Raw genomic sequence first — 16,295 nt, 5'->3', positions numbered from 1 at the left:
GAAAGCAACCATTAACAAACGCCCACCTCTTCCAGGCCCACAGCTTTGTGTCTCTCTGGTATGGATTCTAGGCTCGAAGTAGGAAACTCTAAGGAGGACAGATGTGCAAGCAGGAGCTTCCGGGTGGTTGGAATAAAAGTGGTACCCACCACATGTTGGCAGCCTGAAGAACAAGTCAAATTCTCTATAATTTTCTCCCTAAGAGTGGTTCTCATATCCCTGCATCAGAACCCCTGGAATCTCTCCAGGCCTGAGAAATCAAAATCTTTGAGGGGTGTCGCCAGGGAATCTGCGTTTTTAACAAGCCACTCAATATGATCCCAAAAGTGTAAAAACTGTTGCTAGCTTGTTCCAGCCTGTCTTCTTCCAAAATGGGGGTAATTAAAGAAAAGGTCGAGTGTCTCAATTAAGAAAGAGATTTAAGTAGTAACCACATACTGTGGTGGAGAGAGGGAGTGGCTGGAGCAATCAGCGGGAAATCTCTGAGGGTAAGAAAATACGATGCTGAGCCACCGAGCCCCATAGGGAGACCTCCCTCTGCTGCAGCCTTGGAAGATCATACGAAAGAAGTTGATTTCTTTCCAGGAACCAAAGAGGACTTGAGTTTCAGTGGATCTGGGCTAGTCTCAAGAATGGATGAGTTTACCAGTGTGGATGGGACTGTCCAAGTTTGGCCCAAAGCACCCTGCAAGTGGTACCTTCTTCCCACACCCCACAGCCCTGAGAACTGGTGACTACCAGGGGCCATCCCAAGTCCTAATGGATCCAAGGAAGCGGTGAAGCTACTTCCACTCCACCCTGGGCACCACAGCCACTGACCCAGAGTGGCCAATGCCCACACAGCTCTGTCTGGCTACGACATGGCCCTGAACTGGCATCTATACCCCCACAAGGGTCAATGGGTTGCCCCCGCCACTCTCCAGGCCTGAGGCAGTGGCAGGGCTAAGTGGCTCCACATCTAAACGGTATGTGCCAGGAGTTCTCGAAGTGTGGTCAGCAGCCCAGCAGCATCAGTACCACGTGGGGGCTTGTGAGAAATACAGATTCTCTGGCCCCTCTCTAGAGCACCTGAATCAAATTCTGCAGAGGGGACCCAGCAATCTGTGACTTAATGAGCCCTCCCGGTCAATATGATGCAGCTGAAGTTTGAGAACCATTACATTACATTATTAGTAATTATAACATTATTAATAATATGAACCATAATGGTAAACCAACAAAACAGGAATCTATTTACATAGGCCCATAAAACACTTTGAGTACCTTATCTTAGGGACACCGTCTTCTAATCCTAAGGTCCTGTAATTCATTTGAATCCCACAGCAATTCTGAGGTAGATAAAGCAGTGCTATTAGCCCGTTTTGTAGGGAAGGAGACTGAGACTTGGAGAGATGAAGTGACTGACACACATTACCCCCACCCGGAGCCCACTCACTGACAAGCCTCAGGAGAGTCACTGAGACTTTGAGTAATTAAGTGATCAGCCCGCACCAATTTCTTTTCCCCAAAGGGCTACTGCTAGTGGCAGAAATTGGCATTCCTTCTTTTTACCTGGACCATTGTTACTCACCTCAAGTGACACTATTTCTAAGACCGTCCTCCAATAATTCAGGATTTGAACTGAAAAGGCAATTTTAAAACCACTGCAAGACAGATCCACTTGAACTCCTGCTGACGTGACATAGACAACCACCCTCAATGGATACACAGGCCATGTGACAAACGTTCATTTGTAAGTGGGAGGGCTGGACCTCAGACTGCATTTTACAAATGGACGCAACATGGAGCTGGTGGTTGCCTCTCCAGATCAACCCACCTCAAGTCTGTCTGTAAGAGGGAGAGGCAGAAAGGCATGGGTAGGTTTGACTGTGAGATAAAAGGTTCAAATCCCAGAGTTTCCACCATTAACCAAATATGAGACAAAGCCCAAGTCACTTAGTCTTTCTGACCCTTGGGTTTTTTCACCTGGAAATCTTAATACCTTGCAGGGCTGTTGAGAAGATTAAAAAAATGACAATACACATACAGTGCCTGCCACATAGCAGACATTCAACAAATACTGCAGTTTATGTTGTTTAACTCTTAAAGTAGCCATCACACTATATTTTTGCCCTGCAAACTATGGAATTAAAAAAAGCAAACATTTGAAATTACATAAGGATTGACTGTAGAAGGATTAACTACCCCCTAAAAGACAAAGGAAAAAGAGGAAGGGAGGCAGGCTCAGGGGTCAGGTCACCCGTTCCCCTCCGCTTTGGCCTTCTTTCAGCTCTCAGTTCAATTCTCTGGGGACCTGCCTTGTCCTCCCAGACTGGGTCAGCCCCATTTAGTGTATGCTCCCATGGCTCCCAAGTACATCCTATTCCTAGCCTTACAATGATTATAATTTAACCCTTATATGCTTAAAGGCTATGCTTCCCACTATCTCATTAGGTCTAAGGAGTCAAGGCCCAGGTCTGTTTCTGCTCACCAGCATCTTTCCCTGGTACTTTGTCCTGTGCCTAGAACACAGTAGGCACTCAAATATTTGGCAGATGAGTCACACCAGGGCAGCTGGGCAGGGATGAGTAATGGGAAGAAGAGGTTGTGTGCAGCTGGCTATGCATTTGTGCAGATAACTCATAAGTCAGAGGTCTATGACTCAGGCTTGCCTAGGCAAGCATACCAGCTTTTCTGCCCCAATAAACTCAGTCTGCCTCAGCCATATCATTCGGCCAATAAAGGCTGATTATTAAACCCACAGGCATCCATGTTCAGCGGGCACGCTTTCCCCCAGAGCCTCAGTCTGCTCACAGGACAAGTGCAGAATGGAGTGAAACGGTGCAGGAGTCCAGGCAGGTGTGGAATTTGTTGCGGTTCTCCCTCTTGGATATCAGGTAAAGAGGAGGGAAGACCCCAGCCTCACCCCAGCTTGAACTCTGAAGAAAATGCTGCTGCTAGTTGCATTTTACTGAGTATCTCTATGTACCAAGGGACAGTCTAGGGCGATCCACAGAACCCAATGAGGAGGGTATGGGTCCCATTCTACAGATGAGGAAACCGAGACTCAGGAAATTAGGAACACACTGACGATCACATAGATAATAAGCAGAGCCAGAACTGGAATCCAAGTTAGTTAGATTGCATAGTGCGTGCATTCTTGGCCTGTTTCAACCACCCTTCCCGTAGGGTGAGTATAAGTTTCTCCTGACTGAAGGATGCACAGGCCTTGAACCAATGCAGTGGTAGATGTAGAACGTGGATTTAATCCACGTTCTCCCAATACAGTGTGATCCAGGGTAAGTCATTTTACTTCCCTGGGCCTGGGAAGGCTTGCTCCCCAGTAATGTAAAAGAGAAAAACCAGATGACCCCTAAGAGAGGAGACCCAGTGCTATGAGCACATAAAATCGCCTGCCAGTCAAAAGTTATCATTCAGTCTCCTCTGCCTGGTCCTTACCTGGATCCCCGATATGCCGTTGCTCAGCTCTCCCTCACCCGAAGTGGAGGACTGCCAGAGACTGAGCTTCCTGGTAGGGCAGAAAGGAACAAGAGAGGCCACTGACTTTCCTACTAGAACCCCTGAAACAGGCTTGGAATGAACCAAGGATAAGCAACAAGGGAAACGAGACTGTTTACCACACATTTAATTAAAGCTGAACCTCCCTTCCTGCAGCAGAAAGTTGAAAAACTACTACATGCTGTGAAAAAGCAGCTGTCTATCCCCCAGGTTCCCTGGGACTCATGCTCACAAGAAGTCCCCTCCATGGCGCCAACTCCCTCTGGGATGGGTTCAACATGCCCAATACCAACTGCGGGAACAGTCTTCAGAGGTCAGGGCCATCGGTCCAAGAAACAGTCTCTCTCTGTACAGCGTCGGCCTCTGCACTGCTGTACAGAGAGATCTGGAATTTACAGTCTCTTCCACAAAGCCTTACAAGGCCAAAAATGTCCAAGCTGTGTGATTCCTATGATGAAAAGCCTGTGGAACAGCACAGATTACACGGCCAACAGGAAGGACACTTCAGAAGCCAAAACTTACTAGCCAAACCGCAGAGTCAGCAACGGCACAGACGCAGCCAAGGAGCCCAGGGCTGGCCAGGCTTCAGCAGCACTCCAGCCTGTGTGGCCGGCAACCCCCCGTGAAAGTTACCTCCTCCTGCCAGTCCCCCACCAAGAGGGAGCTCAGTCACCCCAGCACCAAATTAGGAGTCACAAAGAGTTGACATCCACTTTGGGGAAAGTTGCTGACCCCTGGGCCATCCCTCTCTTTGTAAAACCTACTGACTTTTACATGTATGGTACAGCATGGGGGAAATGGCCACTGACATTTTGTAAAATGTTCATTAAAATAAAGCCTGAACTATGAGGCAAAGAAGCAGGGAAGGAAGAAACATTCTCTTCTTTACCACAAGCCTAGATGCACTAAGTCTAGCAACATATAAGGGCAGAAAAGTAGAAAGAAACAAGGGAAATAGAGCAAAAGAAGAGAACATAGAGAGAGGAGAATGGTGTCAAAGAGGAAGCCCGATGTCAAGGTGCCCCCACCTGACCCTGCCTCAGGAGCCTTGGTCTTGCTCCCCCAGCCCTAACTCTTTACCAAGGCTGTTCAAGAGGAAGGTCTATGAGTCCACCCCAAGCATCAAACATCAAAGACGTAACAACCCTAACAAACCAACTGTGCTGCATCAGCACCCAGTCTCCTGCGAAATAAGAAAAGCAAACCGGCAAATTCGAGTGGACCCATCACCAAGTAAGATACCAGACGCAAAGTCTGAAAACATTTCTAGCTCCTAAAATAAGCTCCTAAATGCCTAAATATACTTAGGCAAACCCTTTCAAATTAAATAATAAAACATATACTTATAAAATAAAAATTTTAAGTTTTTTAAACATAAAGGATGCATTGTGCTTGCAAACTGAAAGGGCACGAGAAACTGTCAGGATTTGGCAATAAACATCAGGAGGCTTAGGAGGCTGCACTAAGACTGAGACCAGATCTAATCTGTACTAGATGTAAAGCTACGGTTCTGTAAATTAGGGGCAAGAGTAGCCGGCAGCTAAACTGGGACCAACTGATTTTCACTGTGTAAAAATGTGTTAAGATGGACTTTTCTACAAAAAGATCTTTAAAGAGGCTTTTATACATTAACTTGAATACTCTGAATACCACCTACCCTACTATTCAGATATAAAAAAGATGCAAACACAAAAGATGGTTCCAGTTCTTTCCATGCCCTGACGTTGATGTTATTATCACATGAGAGTCCAGTGCTGGATGATGAGACAGAGAGTGTTTATTAAACACCTACTGCCCTGGCTGGTGTGGCTCAGGGGACTGAGCGCCAGCCTGCAAAGCAAAGGATCACTGGTTCAATTCCCAGTCAGGGCACATGCCTGGGTTGCAGGCCAGGTCCCCAGTGGGGGCACACGAGAGGCAACCACACACTGATGTTTCTCTTCCTCTCTTTCTTCTTCCCTTTCCCTCTCTCTAAAAATACATAAATAAAATATTTTAAAAAACACCTACTGTATGCCAGACCTCAGAGCTAAGGTTCCCCTTTTGCCTGACCCCTTGTCTCCCCAGTTCCCAAACAGCTGTGACAGGTTAGGGGTGTAGAAAGAGGCCTGAAGGTCACACCACGCTTCAGATTCAGCTGATATTCAATGGCAGGCAGAGGTGAACAGCATGCACAGAGAACTCGACGCTCCACGTAACTGAGGAACATGTCAGCCCTAATTTAGATATGACTTTTTTCATCTTAAGAGGCAGACAAAGGTAGACTGATGAACTCTCATTATCCTTTCTCCAGTGGCTGCTGAGCCAATCTTCCTACCTGTCAGGAGGTCCAGACTGAAGACAGAACTTCCTCCCCTAATTTTATCTTGTTTCTGGTCACCGATAAGACTGATCTGGAATCCAGCAGGACCTCAGAGTAGTAGAAAAGTGAAGACTGGGGCTGTCTTGAAAAAAGGATGACGTCACATCACTAACTGCAAGGAGACAAGTTTCCCAGGCCCTCCTAGAGCTCAGAGCCAGGTCCCAGCGTTCTTGTAGGTTTGAGACAGGAACGGTGAGAAAACTTTTACACAGTTTCAAAACCCAACCCAAACGGCCTCCTTCTCTCTTTTCTTTTTCCCGGTTGCTAATTTTTCCCTTTTTGCTTTTCTAGTCAATACATTTCTTGAGCCATTACTTAACACGTGCATGTTTCCTAGTTTAACTCGGCCTTTATCAACACAATGCAATTGTACACAACACCTGACATTTCAGGAAGTCTGCCCTGAGGGGATCTTGGAGAAAGATTTTTGTGAAACACAATCTTTGAAGTGGAATTTCACCAAATGTGATTTTATGTTGTTGGATCACAGCTCTCACCCATGACCTACACCCTGTTAACTTCATGTCGATAAAATCATGGGTGCAAAGTACTAATAATGAAAGTACTGATAATGAGTGCTGATAAGTGCCAGTGTTCTTTCTGCATAATCACATATGGGACACGCATGACCAATTTATGAGGCTGGCACTGTCAGTCAAGTGGTAATAATGATGGACAGCACTGTGATGCACTGAGCCCCTGTTCGTGGGTCAGGCGTTGGGTTGGTGCTATTGAACTACGCGTTACTTAGTTCAGTCCTTCCGAGAACTGTGAGGCCAATTTTATCATCCCGGTTTAATGGAGGGGGAAAGCTGAGCCAAAAGACCTTGCCTGCAGTTACACAGCAAGTAAGAGGCAAAGCCAAAATCTGGCCTCGGGACAGTCCAACAACTCTTCTCTCCCTGGTGGTAAAGAGTCAGACAGGACTCACTGCCTACAGCACACGCGGCCAGGCCCCCCCAATTCTGGGGGCCCCCCCATTCCATGTGTGGACATGGCGGTGGACACGAATGCCGGTGGGGGGGAATCTGTATGCCAGAAATATCCAGGGGGAGGGGGGTTCGCAGTAAACGCCTGTTTGGTTTTCGTGATTTAAAAATGAGGGAAGGGGAAAGGGAGAAATCTGCCATGGAAACACTTTCTCTATGCACCTGATAATGTCACTTTTCTCCCAAAGCATTATCTTAAGCTTTTGCACTTGAACGTTTTGAAAGTGATCAGCACAGACAAGCAAGGTCTGACCTGATCAGGCTGGGTTGAAAAGACGTAATCGGTACTGTTTTATTCAAGTTACATCCAAGATTTGTCTAAAACTTTCAGATTTCAAAGATATCACTAGATGACTCCCAGGGACCGGGGCTATCAGAGCATCACCAGCCTCTCTACCTCAGGTACCACTGAAGGCAATGTCAGGGATGCATGGGCACTGCCGGCCTGGCTCCAAAGCTCCTGGCTCTGCAGCAAACCTGCAGCTAAGCTCTGCAGCCCTGAGTCATTGCCGACCAACTGGGGCACGTGTGTGGTGTTACGAAAAATACGAACAAGAGACAATATACCCCCATTTGGAAAACCAAAGAAAATAAAACCACATTCACCAACATTCCTACCGCAGTATTATTTGGGGACATTTTTTTTGAAAATTTTTTGATATACATTTAGCACATTGTTGTGACTGTAGCTTATATACAATTTGGTTTCCTATTCCTTCAACTACTACTTCTGCTGGCTTACCAAGGGTTACCTGTTCTATGCAGCCTTTCCCAGCCATCCCCCGGCCCAGGGAAACTGACCTCTTTTGTCCTCTATGCATCCACTATTCTCTGAACACACTTGAGTCATGCTCCTCTGAAACTTTACTGATTAACCTAAACATCAGGCTCCCCTTATAGATGACAGTCCTTCCAGCGCAGTCTGACTGTACACTCAGATTATTTTCATGTAGTTGGCAGAAACGACACCAAAATGTTAACAGAGGCCAAGCAGGAGTGGCACACGATGACTGATTTGTTTTAGCTTTCCTTCCACTTTTTGATGTGGTTCCAAATTTTCTTTAGACAACATATAATTCTTTCATGCATATGTAACTGACTATAAAAGTTTCTAAGAACTGTGACTGATCAATTTCAAAATCACACAGAGAAGGAAAGGGTCTGACAGCATAAGACATGTCCCAATTTTAAAGTAGGAAAGTAGGCAATCCTGACACCTGCAAATAAATAAGCCCTGAAAGCTATAAATTAAAAGACTCCTGGAGGACAGAGCAAGGTGTTGAGACTGGACAAAATGTGGAACTGAACCCAGCCAGGTCAATGGAAAGAAGGTTGGGGAAGGAAACAGAGTCTTCCTGAAATGATACTACAACTAAATAGATGCACCTACAGCAAGTGAAATGAAGACTTGGATTATTTTGCCAAATAGTATGCCTAAAACTCAGGTGCAGGCTATATTGAAGGCTTGTGAGGAAGAACACATTTCTAATTTCAAAAATATCATATCTGGGTCTTCTGCTCAAGATGCATAGGAAGCACAGGCAGACACGCTTTGCCTCCTCACACAACCACAATAAGAGTTAAAACTAAATCTCAAAACAATAACGCCTAGAACTGTCAGAAAATTGAACTGTATGGAAGTCTGACAACCAAGGATTTAAATAAGCCACATTCATCCAGACACGTAGGAGGAGCAGAGATGCAGAGATGTCAGAGAGGCACGGTGTGGTGCAGAGAGGTGGTGGTGGCAGAGCAGGCATGAGTAGTCCCACATTCATGTATGATGGATAAAAATTGGAAAGGATACCTTGGGAGCAAGCGATCCCAGCCCCAGCTCAGGGTTCCAGAGCCAGGAAGATAAATCACCATAACTTCTGGCTGTAAAAACCAGTGGGTGTTGGGGTGGCAGAAGGAACTGCTGGATTTTCAGGAAACTCCACTTAACTGCAAACCCACCCACTGTGGGACTGAACACCAGGGCAACAGCTGGAAGAGCACCAGTCACATACAGGGAGTGAGTGGGTGAAGTGACTGGAAACATGGTGAGCGCTGCGCCAACCTCCGGAAGCCAGACAGTGGCACAGTCCCCTCTCCAAGCCCTCCCCCAACATAGGGCCACAAAGCGGTAAAAGGGGTTGCCCCGCCCTGGCAATTACCTAAGCCTCCACCCCACACAATTTACAGGTGCCTTTCTGATAACAGGCCACGCTACCAAGACAGGGAGTCAAAGCAGCTCTACCTAACACAGAGAAATAAACATAGGGAGGCTGCAAAATTGATGAGACAAAGAAATATGGCCCAAATGAAAGAACAGAACAAAACCCCAGAAAAAGAACTAAACAAAATGGAGATAACCAGCCTATCAGATGCAAAGTTTAAAACACTGGTGATCAGGATGCTCAAAGAACTTAATGAGTATGGCAACAACAGAAAGGAAGAAATGAAGGTTTTACTAAGTGAAATAAAGAAAAATCTACAAGGAACAAACAGTGAAGGGAAGGAAACTGGGATTCAAATCTATGATTTGGAAAGTAAGAAAGAAATAAACATTCAACCAGAACAGAAAGAGGAAACAAGAATTTAAAAAATGAGGATAGTATAAGAAGACCCTTGGACATCTCCAAATGTGCCAACATCCGAATCATAGGGATGCCAAAAGAAGAGGAAGAGCAAGAAACTGAAAACTTACTTGAAAAAAATAATGAAAGAAAACTTCCCTAATTTGGCAAAGGAAATAGACATACAAGTCCAGGAAGCACAGAGTGTCCCAGACATGATGGGAGGTTCACACCAAGACACGTCAAAATTAAAATGCCAAAGGTTAAAGATAAAGAGAGAATCTTAAAAGCAGCAAGAGAAAAGCAGTGAGTTACCTACAAAGGAATTCCCATAAGACTATCAGCTGATTTCTCAAAAGAAACTTGGCAGGCCAGACGGGACTGGCAGGAAGTATTCAAAGTGATAAAAGCAAGGACCTATAACCTACATTACTTTATCCAGCAAAGCTATCATTTAGAATGGAAGGGCAAATAAAGTGCTTCCCAGACTAGGTAAAACTAAAGGAGATCATCATCACCAAGCCATTATTACATGAAATGTTAAAGGGACTCATTTAAGAAAAACATCAAAACTATGAACATTAAAAAGGCAACAAATTCACAACTATCAACAACTGAATCTAAAAAAGCAAAGCACACAACCAAAATAGGAACAGGATCACAGGTATGGTGATTATTTGGCGGGGTATCAGCTGGAAGGGGGAGAGGGAGGATGGGAGAAAAGTTGCAGGATTAAAAAGCATTATTGGTAGGTACAAAATAGACAGGAGGATGTTAGGAATAGTATAGGAAATAGAGAAGCCAAAGAACTTATATGCACGACCCATGGACATGAACTAAGTGGGGTGGAGATTGCTGGAGGGAAGTGGGATACTGGGTGGAGGGGGACAAAGGGGTAAAAATTGGGACAACTGTAATAACATAAACAATAAAATACACTTAAAAAAGAGAGACTCCTGGCAAAATTATAAAACAAACATTTTCAAGGACATTTAGAAAAGAATATCTGAACATCAGGAGAGAGCAATGTGGGTACACAATGAGCAACTCATGCCAAAAAAGCAGCGGTTGTTTCTTGTTGCGATTACCGAGTTGGTAGACCAGGCAAGAGGTGCACGGTAAAATGCATGAGATTTCAGCAAAGCAACTAGAAGAATCTCCAGCAATTCACCTGCAGACAAGTTTGTGACACAGAATCAGTCTGTACTAGTGTATGACTACCTAGCCACTTGAACAACTACCCCCACGGCATGTCCATCACCCCCTCCTTTGGGCCAGTCCTGTCGTAGCACTTATCAAACCTGACTGAGCTCCTAGTCTGTCTTCCTACTAGACCCGGGGTCAACACACTATGGCCCATAGGTGACATCTAGCTTCCCACCTATTTTTGTAACATTTTACCGGATGAACCATGCCATTCATTTACATGTTGGCCACGGCTATGTTGGTGCTACCGGGGCAAGGTTGAATACTTACAACAGAGATTGACCCACAAAGCTAAAATATTTACTATCTGGCCCTTTAGAGAAAAAACCTTCCCACCTCTGTACCAGATAACTATCTCTCTTTCGGGCAGGAAGGCCGTCTTATTCCTCCATGTGCCCTCGGCACTAGCACAGTGCCTGGCACGGAACAGGCACACATTAAACATCTGCACACACCGATGTCTTCAGATGTCCTGATGACAAGCTAGAGAAAGGTTACTGACAGCATGACACAACGTTCAATTCTTCGCCACGTCCTGTCCAATGTCTTCTTGACAATGACTGGACTGAAGAGAGACACGGGAGGCAGGCTCATTAACCCCCCAGATGGCACCAGACTGGGAAGAGGAACTAATACTATAGATGACAGAATCAAGATGCAAATGATCCAGCCAGCCTAATTCTGGGCCAAACACAAAGCTGGTTGTGCAAGTACAGGCTGGGGGCAGTTCTAAACTTCCTCGAGTCCCTGAGACCTGCCCTGGCAACCATTCATGTGAAACAAGAGCTGGGCACTGTCACTGACCACAAGGTTCATCAGAGCCCACAGGCCAACAGTAATACAGTCTCAAGTGGCATCAAAAGTAGGACAGTGTCCAAATCCCAGAAAAGCGGTGACACTCCCACTGTACCCGACAGTAGCCGGGCCACAGCGGAGGATTCAGCTCAGGACAGCACACTTTTTAAAATAAATTTCTTAAGTGGGTTACAATCACATTATTTAAAATAGGCACCCAGTGGTTTCTAGTGAAAAGTTCCTATTCCACCCCATCTCCTCCTCAAAGGCAAGCAGCGTCCCTCCCTCAGATACTGTGTGTATATGCGGGCAAATAAACATATACTGTCCCCTGCTGTTTTTGCACAACTGGTAGCACACTATGTATGCAGTTCCACGTTTCCTCCAGAGTCCCACACCAATACTCAAAAGGCAGCCTCGTTCTTTTCTGCGGCTGCACAGGATTCAATCACATGGAGATGCTAGACTGGTGAACACTGAGGTCATTCCAGCCTTTTACTGCTAGAACCAATATTGTAAGGAATGAACATACATCATTTTTCACCTACCTAGGTATATCTGTAGGACAAATTCCAAGAACTGGAATTACAAGGAAAGAGAGCAGATACATTTATAATTTTGATGGATGTTGTCAAATGGGGCATTGCCTTTTAAAGAGAATCATCGAGTTTCCCAAGAGAGGGGGCTGGGAATTATGTTCTAGAAGGAAGCGTTCAAGAGGCTTAGTGTGGAAAAAAGGGGAGTGGGAGGAGAGGTGAGCACCATCAGCTTCAAAGACCCACGGCTGCCACCAGTAAGTTCAGTCCTGCTTTACTTACACCTGCCAGACACATCCTTGGTGACTTACATACATCATCCCACTTGACTGTTAGGACAACTGAGGGATGGGCATATTTACCCTCATTATGTAGGTGAGGAAACTGAGGCCAGAGTCCTCTTGCCCAATTCCACAGAGCTGATAAGGGGCAGGCTGGAACTCGAACCCAATCTGAGCTCTTCACTATCACAACCCCAGGTCACTCCTGGCCCTGGCTGCACAGAATTCCCTGGGAGGCTTCTGTACAGGCCCCACCCCCCACCCTCAGATTCTGATCTGACTTGTCAGGGCCCAGCAGGCACAGGCTTAAAAGCAACCCTCCCTCCCCCACCCCCCCTCAGGTGACTCCAGTGTACAGCCAAGACTGAGACCTATACAGCAGTAATTCAACTACGGAAGACAGCAGAGCCACCTGGAGCCCTCGGAAAACAATTTTCGGGCCCCACCCATGAGTTCCTGAGTTAGCACTTCTGGAGTGGTGCTAGGAAATCTGGGTTTTGAGCAAGTTCCCAGGTGATGCTGCTGACCTGGGGACCACACTTTGGGAACTGCTCTGGAAGCAAGAGCTAGCACTACTCTTGGTAATTAATACACAGCAATTAACATGTTACAAGGTACATCGCCCCAGTGAACTCTCACTGCTTTGGAAGGTCCAATGAGATATTGTCCTCTATAAAATGAAGTGAAAACAGATACTCAAATGTCTTAACCAAGTTCATACAGTTTGCAAGTGGTACAAAACCTTCATTTCTTTTTCTTTCTTTCTCTTTTTTTAGGACATTTCTTTGGCTTATACTCAGGTTTTTCTGACATCTAGTTCAATGCCCCTTCCACTATACCAACACCAGACTCTCAGTCCCAGGAGGCAGGAACCTTGTGTATCTTGTTTGATTTCTCCTGAACCTAAAACATAGCTGGTGCTCAACACATATGCTTGAATAAATGAATAAATGAATCATGGTGTATAAATATAGTGAGACATGGGTCCTGAAGGAGAAAATGATGACAGAAATGTCACAAAGCAACTATACACTCCAAGGTGACCTCCATCATCTTTAAAAGCTTTTGTGAAGATAAATTCTAATTCGTGTATATCCAGTAGACAGGAGGTACTCCATAAATTTTGATTCTTGGTCAACCAGCCTGCCAACAGCTTTACTATGTAAACTTAGACTCATTACTTCACTCCTGTGCCTCAGTTTCCCTAGACACAAAATGGAGGGGTTTGTTCATCAATCTCTAGGGATTATCTTGCAAATAATAAACAACTAACAGATGTATCAAAGTACGTGAAGTGCATACTATGTTTGTCTTTTCTCCTCTCTGCCATTATGCATGCAACTAATCCTGCATCTAATTGACATTTCCATGAAAATTAAATATGAGGAAGAACCAAGGGCAGATTCAAATTCACACAGATCAGCTTTTTGAATGCCATGCCTTTACCAGTTAAATTACTTATCTATCTTTTTTTCTAAATCCATGTTTCCAGCAGCCGCATGTTGGGCACCCACTATGGATAGAGAATTGGGAAACGCAGGGGAAAACCACACCCAGCCCTGCCTTCTTGGGTGCAAAACTACATCTACCACTTTCATTGTTTAAAGACACGTAAGCCCTGGCTGGTGTGGCTCAGCGGATTGAGCGCCAGCCTGCAAACCAAAGGGTCGCCAGTTCGATTCCCAGTCAGGACACATGCCTGGGTTGCAGGCCAGGTCCCCAGTAGGGGGCATGTGAGAGGCAACCGCACATTGATGTTTCTCTCCCTCTCTTTCTCCCTCACTTCCCCTTCTCTCTAAAAATAAATAAATACAATCTTAAAAAAAATAAATAAAAACACCTAAGTAATGTCAAAGCATTCATCAGAATTTACTAGTGTAGAATTCGTGGTTACAGGTTGATTTTGACGGGGAAAACCCCAACACAGAATAATAGAACCAGAAGTGAACCGAGATCCAGAGGAAAGTTCTCAATTTTTCAGATGTAGGATGCTAGGTGCCGAGGTTTCATCTTTGTGACAGGCAAGAACACAGCACCCATGCCTAGGACCATTTCACTCAACACCTGAATGATACGAAGGGGCCAAGCTCAGAGGGCTTCTTCGGCAACAGCTTCTCAAAGTCCCCAGCACTGTGGAGTCTTCAGGGCTACTGGGAGGTTTCTGAGGGGAAAGGACAAGAAATTGGAACAACTCCCAGGCAACTATATAAAGCTTTTATTTATTTACTTGGAGCATTAAAACCCGTGTTTTCAGATACAATACCCCAAAATGAGAACACATGCAGCAGCTTTTAAAACATTGTGACCCTCCCTTACTAACTTCACAAAGATGATCTGAGGAGAACCTGGAGCCCTCGAAAAACAAAGAGGAGATGCCGTTTGTGAAAGAGAAGATGACAGCTTTGGCCTCATGCTCCAAGCATTGTCATTTGGACAATGCAAATGGCGCTTTTGGCACGCAGGAGGTCCAGGAAGAAGGACTCAGGACAGGGAGGCCCGTCAAGCACTCCAAAACCAGAGCTGAGAAGCTGAGATGGGTGTTGGTTGCAATGATTCGGCTCCTGAACGATTCTGACAGTCACATTCAGGTGCACATGAACAAGGCTTTTCTTCCCTGAGGAACCTCAAACCCACCCATGTAACCAACCGCTCGCAATCACACACTGCCAAGAGCCAGGATGCTTCAACTATGGAGCAGCTTGCTGAAGGCATTACTGCAAAGACAAAATGCCAAGAAAGCTCACATTTTATTTTTCCCATTCCTGCACACCTATCCGTGGTTGAGGAGGTTAGGGCTGAAAGTGTTACAGATTGAAAGCATGTGGCTCAGGTGTCCTAAAACGCTAAGATGTCTGGGAATCCATGGAGTGCCCGTTAAATGCAGACTCCCAGGCCCCACTCCCAAGCATATGGTGTATGAATGGGGAGGAGCCACCCCACCAGGACTCCACACACCTTGCCATTCTAAGGTGGGTGGTCCCAAGAACTCTGTTTGAGAAACACTGACCTGGTCCAACAGCCATTTTTTTCATAAGCGAGGAAAATAAAGCCCAGAGACGTGAAGTGCCTTGACCAAGTCCAACTTCCTAAGCCCAAGAGGAGGAAATCTAAGTATAAATAAACGCCTCGGAGTATAATCCAAATTGTTGAGGGGCACTGTCAACCCTGAGCAGCAGGCAGCAAGCTAGCTTCTTAAACTGAGCCTCTCACCAATCAAAAAAAAAAAAAAGAAAGAAAAGAAAAAATGAAAAATCCTGCAGAGAAAGAACCTACCTGGAAGGAAGACTGAATAGCAAACATGTAACCTAAGCAGAGCTACGTTTTCACAGGACTCTGTCCACACTCTGATCGCACTGTCACCTGCACTGTCATTTCCTCTGCACCTCTCTGACTGCGGGCACCTGCAGGGCGGGGACTCAGTCCCGCCCACCCCCGCATCACTGCCAGCACACCCAAGGCTTCCATGAATGTTCTGTATTGCCCCATGAAAGCTACTACCACCCTCTGCCTAGAATTCCTTCCAAGAGGCTGGTCCACGTGGCACATTTCTCTCCCAGCCTTCCAGCCCAGCTCAGGTGTCATCTCCTCTGAGAGGTGGCTGCCCCTCCCCCACCAGACACACGGTAGGACGTGTCCCCTCCTACCTTTCCTAGAGGACCCTTATTTCAGCCACGCTGTCCACCATTTGTCAGTTGTCTCCTCAACCCAGGCTGCTTTTCGCACCCTCTCAGTCACAGCCTTCCATTTCCAAGTCCAGCAAACCTCCAGGCTTTTTTTGAGAGTTCTTCCTATTCACATTTTACTGCTACATAACAAACCAGATTTCCTGTTTCTTTCTTGTGTTTATTATGCTCAGGATATTTTTTCCTAGTGCCCTGAGAATTATTCCCATAGGAAACATTCAGCTTCTTTGGAACTTTTTTGACACTAAACCCTCTTCCCTGAGAACCTTCCCTTGGGGGCATAACAAGGCTGGCAGCTGCTGATAAGGGCCAGTGTGGGATAGGGTAGCTGAGATGCTGAGTCAGGGAGTGGGCCGGCCTGGCTCCCCCACCCACAAGCCGTGCAAC

At 45.8% G+C, this 16,295-nt stretch overlaps 1 protein-coding gene across 50 annotated transcripts in view; it reads right to left on the bottom strand.

Moving 5' to 3' along the window:
- Positions 1 to 16,295, bottom strand: part of SORBS1 (sorbin and SH3 domain containing 1) — a 221,408-nt gene that overhangs the window by 181,594 nt on the left and 23,519 nt on the right. The window contains exon 2 of one of the 50 annotated variants that reach the window (XM_045197527.3): positions 5,816 to 5,942. The exons of 47 other annotated variants lie outside the window; for them this stretch is intronic. The gene's annotated coding sequence lies outside the window, so the exon portion shown is untranslated. Of the gene's footprint in view, positions 1 to 5,815; positions 12,516 to 16,295 lie in introns of those variants that run through there. 2 more of the 50 variants (XM_071221170.1, XM_053923584.2) reach the window with 2 other exon arrangements.

Source organism: Desmodus rotundus, chromosome 4, assembly GCF_022682495.2.
Source record: "Desmodus rotundus isolate HL8 chromosome 4, HLdesRot8A.1, whole genome shotgun sequence".
NCBI lineage: Eukaryota > Metazoa > Chordata > Mammalia > Chiroptera > Phyllostomidae > Desmodus > Desmodus rotundus.
This window is presented reverse-complemented; position numbering and strand designations above follow the sequence as displayed.